Here is a 12,467-nt window from a genome sequence, read left to right as displayed (position 1 = left end):
GTAGCAGGTGAATTACTTCATGGCAGTCTGGACTGGGGGATGTCCCATAAGACCCTCTGTCCCTCTGCTGAGGAGGCTTAGCTGTGTGTCCAAGGCCTCTGGAGATTCAGCTAGCGGAGTTGAGGGTCTCTGAGAGGTTGTGAGGAGCAAAGGAATGGGGCTTAGGAACACAGATCAGGGTTATTTTTTTGGATTCAGGAAGGGGGTGTTAAGTCTATCCAGTATACACTCATTTGTCCCTCTCTTCTGGGACAGCGGGACAGCAGGAACATTTTGTTTCACTTCTCCTCAATGTTACCGTGTCAGACATTTCCCTCCAGGAACCTGTCTTAGTGGACACAGGGATGAGGCCTTGCAAGTGTTGGTGGTGGAGCTCAGCCTCACAAGATGCCTTCTCCTAAGAATTCAGATTCTTGTTGAGTTTTGCTGTATGCCAAAGTGGACAATGCCTTAGCAGTGTGTGTGTGTGTGTGTGTGTGTGTGTGTGTGTGTGTGTGAAGTCTTGGACATACTTAGGCTTAGAGCATATTTATGGTAGTGCTTCTCTACCTTCCTAATGCTGCACTCGTGACCCTTTAATACGGTTCCTCATGTTGTGGTGACCTCCAACCATAAAATTATTTTTGTTACTACTTCATAACTCTAATTTTGCTATTGTTATGAATTGTAATGTAAGTGTCTGATATGCAGGCTATCTGATATATGACCCCAAAGTGATTGAGCCCGTAGGTTGAGAACCGCTGATTTATAGCATGTCCTTCAGGTGCTATTGAAACTCAAGCTGAAGTTTTATGATGCATTGTACAGAAAGGAAAACTGCTCCACTAGGGCATGTGTTTTGTTAGTAGAGTGGATTTCAGGGCATGCTTAGCAGTAAGTCATCCAAGAGAGCATCCTGGCTCCATTCTACCATGGTCCCCAGCTCCTTTTCTTATGTGCTTCAGTCTAAGGCTACTGCTTGAGCTCCTGCCATGTCTGAATTCCGGTTGGAGAAAGGCCATGGAAGGGTGATCTTATGAATCCTTTTTGGAATTCTCCAGAGACCTTCTACTCAGTCCCATTGACCAGGAGTTAGTCATCTGTTTATGGACTGTTGTAAACGCTGGGGGAATGGATAAAACTGGAGTTCTCAGTAATTACAAGAGGAAGCAGCATATTCAGGGGCTAACCATGAAGAGAGTATGGCCAACTGCAGACGTTTACTTGTGCTGACTTGTTTTAAGAAAACTCTAACTCTTATATGGAAAACATTTAATTGGGACTGGTTTACAGTTCAGAGGTTCAGTCCATTATCAGCATGGCGGGGAAGCATGGCAGCAACCAGGCAGGCCTGGTGCTGGACATGGAGCTGAGAGTTCTGCACCTTATTTTTCCAGGCAGTCGAAGGAGACTGTTCCACACTAGACCTGCTCCCACACGTCCTCCCACGAGGCCCTATGTGGGAGTCCCTATGCCTTCAAACACATGACCGTGGAGGCCGTTCCTGTTCAGACGGCCACGGGTCCAGGCAGAAGGAAGATGGCATGGTTGTCCCAAGAAGGGGTGACAGAGAAGGTATCCCGGAGAGCCTAGGCCAGATCCCCCAGTGGGCGTCCTTGGGTGTTGTAGTTAATAACAGTACTGTCTGCTCACCAGGATCTAGAGTTACTTTAGAGACAGACCTCTAGGCATGTCAGTGAAGGGGTTTCTAGGGTGGCTTAATTGATGTGGAGAGATCTATCCTGAATGTGGGTGGCACTACTTCATGGGTTGTGGTCCCGGACTGAATAAAAAAGAGAAAGCAAGGGGTATACTATTACCCATCACCCTCTGCTTCTGACTGAGGGTAAAGTATAACCAGCTGCTCTATGCTTTATCCTTGCTTTTCCTGCCACCGTGAACTGTTGGTCCTTGAATTATAAGCTCAGATGAGCCTCTCTTCCCTCAAGGTGCTTCTTCTCAGTGTCTTAGGATTTCTAGTGCTGTGAGAAAGCACCATGACCAGAAGCAGCCTGGGAGGGAAAGGGTTTTCTTCTTAGAACTCTCAAGTCACAGTACATCAGTCACTGAGAAGTCAGGGCGGGACTGGACCAGAAGGCATGGGGGAGTGATGCTCGCTCCCTGTGGCTTACTCAGCCTTCTTTCTTATGTAGCCTCCACCTTCCCTGGAGTGGGGCCTCTGGGGCTGGGTCTACTCACACCAGCCATTAATCAAGAATATGTGCTATAGACCTGTCTACAGGCGTTCTGGGGGAGACATTTTCTCAAGGTGCTTCACCCTAGATCACTCTAGCTTGTTTCAAGTTGACAAAAAAATAACCAGCACAAAAAGAAACAAGGAAAACAGCTAATATTGATGGGGTAATTTTAATCAACAGTAGAAATGTATTGCTCCTGGTCTGAGGCTGGGAAGCAAATGGTGGTTTTAAGCCCAGGTTCAGATTCTACAGCTACCATAGCGGATACTCTGGGGTGTGAACGCTGGTTTGTAGGATGCTCCTGAAGCAGTGGGGGGAGGGGTGGCTTTTTTTTTTTTTAAGTGATGTTGCCACATCTTGCTATTTCTACAGAATGGCGCAGTTAAGTCAGATGCCTTAAAATAACCCAAGGCTCCGGCTGTGGAGAGGGCTCCAAGAGCACTGGCTTCTCTCTTAGACAACTTGAGTTCGATTCCCGGCACCCACATGTCAGTTCACAACGGTCTGTAACTCCAGTCTTTGGGGTCCAGGGACATCAGGCACTCTGTGGTACACAGACACACATGGGGAAAAAAACACCCATACACACGAAATAAAATAAAATAAATCTTTTTAAAAAGTGACTGAGGGCTCTAGAAAATGACTGGGGGTTTTAGAAGAGGAAGGGACATAACACTGTCAATCCTAGGATGCAGTAAGAAGTCACCATGGATGCGCTCATTCAGAGGAACAGAGAGGCTGCGGGGCTCTGTGAATGTGTGCCCTCCCTGCCTCCAGCTTCTTCCCTTTGAGGTTTGAGAAATGAGATACCCCTCACTGCCCCTCACATCCAGCCTTTGTCCAGAGGGCCCAGGGAGAGCAGCCTTACCCATTCTTGGTGGCATCCTGTGGCACGTGCCTTTCAGTGGTTTCTCCCTTTGGCTTCTATCCTCCGTGTCCAAGCTCATGATTCAAGACAGGGCTGAGGCTTCTTGGTTTGGGGGTCCCAGCTCTGTTGTATTTTGGACACGAGGTTATCACTAGTATCCCAGATGTGAGCACCCCTGTGCGTGACAGCCTGGGTGGCTTAGTCTGATGACTGCATCCGAGCCTGAGGCATTGTTTTGCCTAGAGCAGCTTAAGTGGAATGAGGTTCATCAGTGCCTGGGCACACGTGAATTTCAGCACTCGTGGGTGTCACATGGGAGTTGGTGGCAGAGAGTGTTCTAGTTTAAATTACACTCACTTCAAGGGCCTGAGCTGCTTGAGCACCGCTGTCCCTCACTGGGCTCATTTCAGATTTACTTGAACGGCTTCATACTTCTCTGTTATTAGTGACACTAGGGCCTCCGCTTGGAGAGGCTGTTTAACGAGGCTGCCCATTCTCAGCTGTACTTCCCTCACTTCAGTCAGTGAAGAAGCTCCACTCCAGGTTGAAGTGACTGCAGAGGGTACTGGTTTCTCCACCATGATGAGGAACGGAAGGCGGAAGAGGCTCAACCTGTAGAGACTGCACCGGGTACTGATACCAGGGACAGGCATCCAGAAACTGGGCGATGCGGTGCCTTATTTGAGTGTCCCAGATGAGGGGCCTGGTTGCAGTTGGGACAGTGCTATGTTAGAACTTACCTCAGGCTAGCCCAGGCGGAAGGATATTTTGGAGCTCCTTGTTAGGAAACACTAAGTGGATGCAGGTCTTAATTTATTCCTTCAATATCTTGGCTAGTTTGGATTCAAGCAACTTGTGACCTTCCTGACTTTGAGAGTTGAAGTTGCGGTTGGTTTCTTTTTAGCTCCGAGATGCTTGTGAGTGAGGGGTGCTGGGGTCCCTAACAGAGAGCATGATGAAACTGGCAGGTAATTCTTAGAGCTGGGCTGCTGAGGTTAGACGACATGAGTTTGAAAGCAGGCATCAGGACTTCTGGACCGTGTGCTGGGTTGGTGGTATTTGTTTGAATCTTCCTAAGGCATTGGGACAGACAGAGTTAACTTCAGGACAGGTAGTGCCCATGCACTTTGCTCCACAGAGAACTTGTAACATTTCTGGGACTTTTGTAGCTCCACACCAAAGTGGTGACATCCTTTCTGGGGACGGGCTTGATGAGCCAGCGGTTGTCCTATTGTACCCTGTCCTGGAACCCTGGCAACATCTAGTCAGGTGTACCGTCTGACTGTGCTGTTGGCCATCTTTGTCAACGAGCAATTTCCCTCAGGATGTTAGACAGAGGCCCCATTACCCTCTGCTAGAAGCGGCTTTTAGCTGCCTCTTTAAAATAACAGGGTGATGGAAATTTTTTTGAAAGTGGAGCCTCCTAATTGAACCTTAATTTCCATTGAAGTATTTTTATAAGATTTATAGCTGTGTTTAGCAGCTCTCTAATGACACTACTCATTTGCATAATGCTGATTATCCCGGCAATTCAAAGTCACTTAGAACTGTGTCTTCATCACCAGGTGGCAGGTAGTGCCCCATTTCATTGCCAGGGAAATTGAGGCTTTTTATACAGAAATAAATGACCCATAAAAATCCAGTTATGGAGATGAATTATTGGTCATCTTTACCCCTTTCTTTCCACTGTTGACTCATGAGGATGGCGTGCTCTCGAGGAACTGGTCCTCTGGCTTATTAACCACTAAGTGAGTTTGAATTATTTGTTTCGGAAATGGGATTTCTGCTTCTTTATGTATAAAATGGAAATTCTGGCTCCTTTAGCTCCCCCACTATGAAGGTTAATGAATGAATGTGAACTTTGTTAAACAGTCTAGGAGAGCGACACTATGAAAAATGTCACTTTATTAATGATAAGCTTGAGTTCTGGTGTGGGGCCCCGTGAAGGTGTTTGCTAGTTTCCAAATGTGTTGGTAAATCCTCATCTACTTACGCCCCCTGTCACCCGGCTAAGAACTTCTTTTACGGTATTCTTCCCAGGAAGCAGATGTTTTGAAAGAGCCCATTACCAAATCGCTGTTATTAAATAATAATTCGTATTGTGAAAACAGCACTGGAGGATATTTATAGCTGCGAGTTTCCAGTGGAAGGAAGCAGTTGTTAGCACACAAGCCTGTTTTTGTGTCTGCCAAGAACAAAGATGTCAGTTGCCTGACATTTAGGCAAGTGGACAGGTTTGATGCTGCTTTTGAAGTGGTCTTGGGAATTCCCGGCAGTCTCCATGCCTGGAAGCTGCTGTTGAGACTCTGGTGCCTGCTGAGCTACCAGGGGAGGGAGGGAGGGAGGGAGGGAAGGTGTTCTATGGATTTTAGCTTTCGTATTGGTGAGGGAAGGTTACTATAGAGCAATTCCTGTCATCTGAAGAAGCATGTTACAGGGCCCCTGAGTTCCTGAAATAGCCAGATTCTTATATACTGGTAGTGCATACGAGTGGAAACGCAGGACAAAGGGATGATTTATGACATAGGCAGGACAGAGTGGGATGGCCTAAGGTCACCATGTTACTCTGAGCTAGCACACCGTTTAAAACTTAAGAATTGTTTACTTCTGGAATTTTCTGTTTAATATTTTCAGACTGTGTTGGTCCCCAGTTAACCTTGGGAAATAAAACCCAGAGAACTTAGTATCAGAAAATACGATAGGAAGGCCTGTCTGGGACTGACCACCCGCAGCTGTGACTCGGCATGCTCCGTCCCCCTCTCCTTCCTTGCCCATAGTTATTACATCACACTTTAGGGGAATGGGAGCTCAGCGAGGTGCTCGAGACCCAGGGAAGGAGGGCTTCACCGTGAGAGCGATGGCATTTGGGACCAGAACTGTGTCCTCTGTCACTCAGCTGAATGACCTTGTTCCTAGTCATGTATCTGTTCAGATCTCAGTTTTGTTCGTCTGTAGAATTGGAGGCAGTAGCTCAGTGAGTGGTTTTGAGGAGTCAATGGAACTTCTGGTTTTAAAAAGAAGGCAGTGTAGTAGGCTCTTGACAGTCCATGCAGAGAATGCCTGTTAGAGGTGTCACAGCTTACACCAGGTAGGCGCACACCCGGCTCTCACGTACTTAGACTTTTAAGAGAATATTCTCTCATGTGTACTTAGATTTGTTTTTTTTTTTTTTTTCCTTTTTGACGTAGGATCTCAGATGTCCTAGCCTGATCTCAAACTTACTGCATAGCCAAGGCTGGCCTTGAACTTCTAATCTTCCTGCTTGCTGGAATTACAACCGTATATGCAGCACTGGAGATCAAAGCCAGGACTTTCTGCATGCTAGACAAGCACTCTGCTAACTGAGCCTTATTCCTAGTCCCATTCACATGGTCCTGTTGCTGTGACCTTCACTTCCTCCCAGGGAAGGGAAGTGAATTTCTTCAGGGCTCTCTGTCTCTGCCTGCAGCTTTCTTTCTTTCTTTCTTTCTTTTTTTTTTTTTTTTCAGAGCTGAGGACCGAACCCAGGGCCTTGCGCTTGCTAGGCAAGCGCTCTACCACTGAGCTAAATCCCCAACCCCTTGCCTGCAGCTTTCAAAACACCGTCCATGCACAAACCAAGCACCAGAGAGAGACCATGGGAGTTCAAGGGTATAGACATCTCCCACCACATTGGCCTCACCCTAGCATTTGCAGGAACCATTGCCGTTTTTCTCCACCCAGTCTGTCCGTGTAACTTGTGGGTGAGTCTCAGGCGTGCTTTTGATACTTTTGTTGCAAGGCAAGGCTGTAGTTCACTCACTTGGCTTTTCCTTTTTTTTTTTCTAGTAAAAGCTTAAATAGGTCTCTCTTGCCTGGCTTCGTGGCCTTACAGCTGCACTTTTTGGTGTCTCTACTACAGGTTTTGCTCTAGCCTGCAGGGGTTGTCCCATGGTCAAGATCAAGTTGGTCCACAACAAGGTATAATAAGGTATCCATCTAGAATAATCTGCCTGGCCCAGCTCAGGACTGGATGGAAAGGGACTGTCACAAAGTAGCAGACCTTAAGAAGCAGCAAATTGTTCCCTTTGGTTCCAGAGGCTATTAGTCTGAAGTCAAAGTTGATTTCTTCAGTGGGTCACGTGGGAGAATCTGTTTTATTTATTTCCCAGCTTTGGTTTCCTGGCAACCTTTGCCCCATCTTGGTTTGTATTCTCGGCAACTCCGTCTCTGTCCTCATGGGCTCACGGTGTCCTTCCCTGTGTGACCTCTGTGTTCTGATTTCCCACTTTCTGGAAGGTTGGCATATCCCAGTGACCCAATTGTAACCTGGTCACCTCTGTAAGGCTCTGTCTCCATCTGGGGCTCAGGATCCCAACACATCCTTTTTCAGGAGACTTGCTTCAGCCCATCACAGGCAACCTCTTGCTCATTTGCATAAAGTAATCTACTCAACATGTTACGTGCTTTTTTAGGAAGGGCACCTTTCAGAAATTCACCCAGGAGGAGCTGCCGCCTGCCCAGGGGTCTACGATCTTCCTTTCCTTCTTCCCGTTGCCCTCCTTGTGCCGCCAGACAGAGTACAGCTCTGCTCTCTCCACAGTATCTCTGTCTTTGGAATCACTGCACCCCTGTTTGTTCTTTTCTTCTTTCAAGGTCACCTTCTGGAATAACCTTGTGCATAATTGGGCTGATTACTCCTTTTGAATTATTCCTGGGACCTTGCTTGTACCTGTCTGGACGTGAGCCTTACTTTCTCACATCCTTCATAAGCACTTCAAAGATAAGGACCATTTCTGCTTATATTGGCCTGCTGCATAACAAACTCCTACAACAAATGTACCCATTTCTTCATATGTTTTTGTAGCATGGCTACTAGAAGCCTTTCATTAAATATCTTTGCTTGCTTCGTATTTCTGTTAAGCAGCTTTGGTTACTGCTTTCTTCTATCCATCTAGAAAAATCTGCCTGGCCTAGCTCAGGATTGAATGTTGCTTATCAGATTAAATGGTGGCCTGCTCAAAAGACTTATCTACCAAAGCCTGTGAATCTGACTTCTTTGGGGGGAATAATTTAAACATGTTGGTAGAAGATCCTCCTGGATTATCCAGGTGATCCACGAAGCCACTGCAAACATCCTTTAATAAGGTCAGGCACATGCAGAAGGCATAATTGTCAAAGTCGGGGCAGAAATTGAACTGATCCATTTATACCAGGATTCCTGGCCACCCCCAGAGAGAAAAACAAAGAACTGTACCCCCTTAAATCTTCCAGCAAGAATTTGTCTGCTCAGACCTCCACTTTCTATTTCCGTCCTTTTGAATGGTAAAAGAACAGACATCTGTTGTTTCAGTCAGTCAGCTTGTGGTGATTTGTTATGGCAAACCTGGAATGTGGGAGGCAGTTGTGTCCCCAAACCTGGGAGACACAGAGAAAACTCTGAAAGGATAAGAGGAAGGTCAAGGGAAAGAGGTGGGACCACCACAGATCACTGCCCAGCCAACTTCTGTTTTAGAGCCACAGAACATATAAGTGGGGTGCTTGGCCACAAAGCCAGTGGCTGATGACTTGGAAGTGGCAGGCTGACTTTGAAGGGTGAAGTGGAGAGAGTGTTCCTGTGTGCAGTGACTGTGGTGGCTGGTTGGTGGCTGGACTTTATAAGACAGTCTTTGAGATTTTTGGTGATCTTTCTATTTCTGTTGTTGGCTAAGGGAATAAGAGTAATGGTGTGCTAATTCTGAGAGAGGGTCCCAACCCCCATTTGATGAGAGATCTGGTGTCTTCCTGATGCCCGTTAAATACTTGTTAAATTGGATCGCTCCATTTTTAGAGAAAACAGCACGCCATGCTGGTTTATCTAGAGATTTTGGGCTCCCACCAAGAATTTTATAAAGCGACCTCACACTAATTACAAGATAAACATCTCCAGCCCCACGTGCAGCAGACTTACCCTGCCAGTGGGTTCTTTTTTTTCTTTCTTACTGAGAAGAGAAAGAACATTTGTTTGCTAGTCTAGAGTACATCAAGCATTTTTACACAATCATTTTGGTTAATCCTCAGGCTAGGTCTGCAAGTGGTATTATCACCCTGCTTTAGACATAGGGTGTCTGGGTCTCTGAGAGGTGAAGAAACTTGTCCAAATTGCACAGTAAACAGGAGAGCTGAGTTCTAGTCAGGCAAGGACTTCTGTCACCAAGGGGCCTTCTCACCAAGGGAACCTTCACGTGATGCTAAATGTGTACAACAGCATGGACTAACTGTTTTGGTTACGTTGGGACTGGATGGAATGGGGGAGGGGTCTCTGGGTTCTTCCCTCTGTCTCCCCTCACAGCATCATTGCAGTTTGAGGCCATTGTCCTTCACTTGGTTCTTCCCGAGCCACCCTGCCCTCATGCTGTTCTGTTTCTGAGCTTCACATGTAGTGGACTCTAGGAGAATATATTTCCGCAGATTCCTTGATGTATCCTAGGACTTTCTGAGATGAGCATGCTAATAGCTAAAATTCTGCCTCGTGGCCTTATAATTGTTGACTTTGGGTCCCTGGGAGGAGCAATGGTGGATGATCCCTCTGTGGAGTGCACTTTATGGTGTGAGAGAGAACAAATACTGCACGGCTAAGGAAAGCAGCAGTGAACGGCATCCCAAATCTTTGGTGTAGAAGGATGGTGTTTGGTAGGAGATGATGGTTGATGGGAGGGAGAGGCATCTCTCTGAGTCTGTGGAGAATACAGCGCTCATGGGGGAAACTCTGGCCCAGCTCTATGCAGGCAAGACAGTCCCTGCTCCTTACGGGGCCGTTCTGAGTGGATCTGGAAGGCGTCAAATCCTATTTTTAGGATTCCTATGCGATGCTTTAAGGAAGTTATTAGAAGCAACCCTCCTTCTCTTCCTTTTCCTATGGAGATAAAGACACCATTATATAGGGTTGTAAACTTCTTTTTATGAGCCTATTCTTGATGTTCAGGCTCAGAGAATGATACAATTTTATCTTAGAATTGCACTATTATTTATGGTCAGAGGTTCGTATAAGGATGTCTGTTGGATTGTGTTTTAGTCAGGATTGTATAGACCGTAGCTGCAATAGCATATTTCTACCAAAGTCGATTGGCTTCAGGCAATGACCCTGCAGACTGAATGGCTGGTGTACTGCAGGAGGGCGATGGGATGCTTCTCTTCCCCACAGTTGCCCTGATCCAGTTGATTGAGGATCCACTGTCTGGAGCAGTGCCACAGCAGGGAGATCGTTTGCAAGAGCTGTTCTGTGCTGTCTGTCTCCTTTAGCCTGCACTTGGAGTGATGCATATCTCATTACCCCGCACTCCACTGATCAGAACTAGGCCCGTCGTCCCACCTGACCTGGTAAAGGAGGCGATGCCAAGGTCAGTCGGTAAGAATTGCTTCCTGTCACAATTAAGACCGAGTGCCCTGCTAGTGAGGAGCGTCTAAGTGACCGCTCAGTGCTGGGCCAAGGGCTGGGTGAAAAGATTGAAGCTTGAGTTCCTCCTCATCAAGTGCTCCTTGTACCCCTCACACCAGACTGTCTCATACTTTCTTAGCACCTAGCAAATGAGATGTTGACTGAATGAGGGCTTTGTTGTTGTCATCATCGTCATCATCGTCATCCACAGTTAATCTGCCTACATTGCCATCTGGGTGGACCAAGTATTAGCTATGACAAATTTGTGTGTTTTACTAGCGTAGCCCTTGCATTTCAAAAGGGATAACATTTAAACCTTCTCACAGGGAAACTTCTGCCTTGTTTATATCGGCTTTATTTAGAATTAGAGAACCTAGGCCCAAGTTCTAGTCCTTTACTTTCTCCTATGTGGTAGGTTGTTTTAATTTATCTACTTCTTTAGTTTTTTTAACCAACCAACCAACCAAACAAACAAACAACAAGGTTTCATTATGTAGCCATGGCTGTCCTAGAGCTTGCTTTGTAAACCTGGTCACCTTCAAACTCAGAGATGCGCTTGCCTCTGCCTCCCAATTGCTGATGTTGAAGTAGAGTGGACCACACCTGGCTCCTCACGTGATTCTGAATTGGCTTCAGTGTTTGCATTTATAGAGCAGGGTGTGGTGGATACAGACAAGCAAACGCAACCTTCTATGGCTTGTCTCAAGTTTTAATTTTACTTTTATAAGGGTGCGATAACAAATCCTTAAAACTGGGTGGCTTAAATACATTTGTGGAAAGTAGAAGTCTAACATCACACATAGTGTTTGCAGTGTTGCTCTTCCAGAGAGATTCCAGGCCTTCCCCTGCCTTCCTCTCTTCTCCCAGACCCCTCCCCACTTCCTGCTTTCTGTGTGGACTGCCTACTTTTTTGCCTTTCCGTGACATTCTCCAGTGTGTGTGTGTGTGTGTGTGTGTGTGTGTGTGTGTGTGTGTGTGTGTGTGTGTGTGTGTGTGTGTGTGTGTGTGTGTGTGTGTGTGTGTGTGTGTGTGTGTGTGTGTGTGTGTGTGTATGTGTGTGTGTGTGTGTGTGTGTGTGTGTGTGTGTGTGTGTGTGTGTGTGTGTGTGTGTGTGTGTGTGTGTGTGTGTGTGTGTGTGTGTGTGTGTGTGTGTGTGTGTGTGTGTGTGTGTGTGTGTGTGTGTGTGTGTGTGTGTGTGTGTGTGTGTGTGTGTGTGTATGTGTGTGTGTGTGTGTGTGTGTGTGTGTGTAGTATGTGTGTGTGTATGTGTGTGTGTGTGTGTGTGTGTGTGTGTGTGTGTGTGTGTGTGTGTGTGTGTGTGTGTGTGTGTTCATGTCCAGATTCCCTTCTCTCTGTGAGGATAATAGTTATTAGATTAGGAACTACTCTATTCCAATATGACCCCTTTTTACAATGGCATTAGCTATAAAAATCGTCCTTCTAAATAAGGTCACAGTTGATGGCATTGGAGCTTAGGCTGTGAATGTATCTTCTTGAGGAACTACATCCTATTTACTCCAGTAGCATGGCAAAACACCAACAGAGTGTTCCCATTACAGTATGTCTTTAGTGAGAGTTTCCCCTGTTCCTTAAGGGAGAGCACTTGGGAATGCCTTCACAGAACTTTTGAACTAAAGTTTGCCGTCCTTTTAAGCCTCTGAGGTTACTGTGTCGCTCAAATGAGAGTGATTTCTGTTGTCCTCTGGTGATACACAGCTCTTAGCTGTAGTTGCACACTCTTCTAGGGTATATATGAGAGCTGTCATGCATCTCTATTACGGAATATGCCCAGCATTTGGATTTCAAGTGACGATAGCCCAGTGCTGTCATGGTTTCCTTCGGGCACTTTTGTCTTGCTTAACGATGCAAAACAGAAAACGCACACAAATGGTTCCTCAAAATGAGGCCTATCATTATTGCTTCTTTTACCTCCAGGGCCTCATACTGCAGAAGCTTATTCACTGCAAAGCAATGAGGCCTCTAAATCTCCCGCCTTCATATTTTCCATTCCATATTACAGGCGAACATGGTGAAATTAATTGTGGCC

General features: G+C 46.3%; 1 protein-coding gene across 1 annotated transcript in view; it reads left to right on the top strand.

The window, feature by feature from the left end:
- The window catches only part of LOC116900931 (low-density lipoprotein receptor class A domain-containing protein 3-like), a 141,527-nt gene that overhangs the window by 23,784 nt on the left and 105,276 nt on the right, over positions 1 to 12,467 (top strand). The gene's annotated exons all lie outside the window — the stretch shown is intronic.

The sequence above is a fragment of the Rattus rattus genome, chromosome 5 (assembly GCF_011064425.1).
Source record: "Rattus rattus isolate New Zealand chromosome 5, Rrattus_CSIRO_v1, whole genome shotgun sequence".
NCBI lineage: Eukaryota > Metazoa > Chordata > Mammalia > Rodentia > Muridae > Rattus > Rattus rattus.
This window is presented reverse-complemented; position numbering and strand designations above follow the sequence as displayed.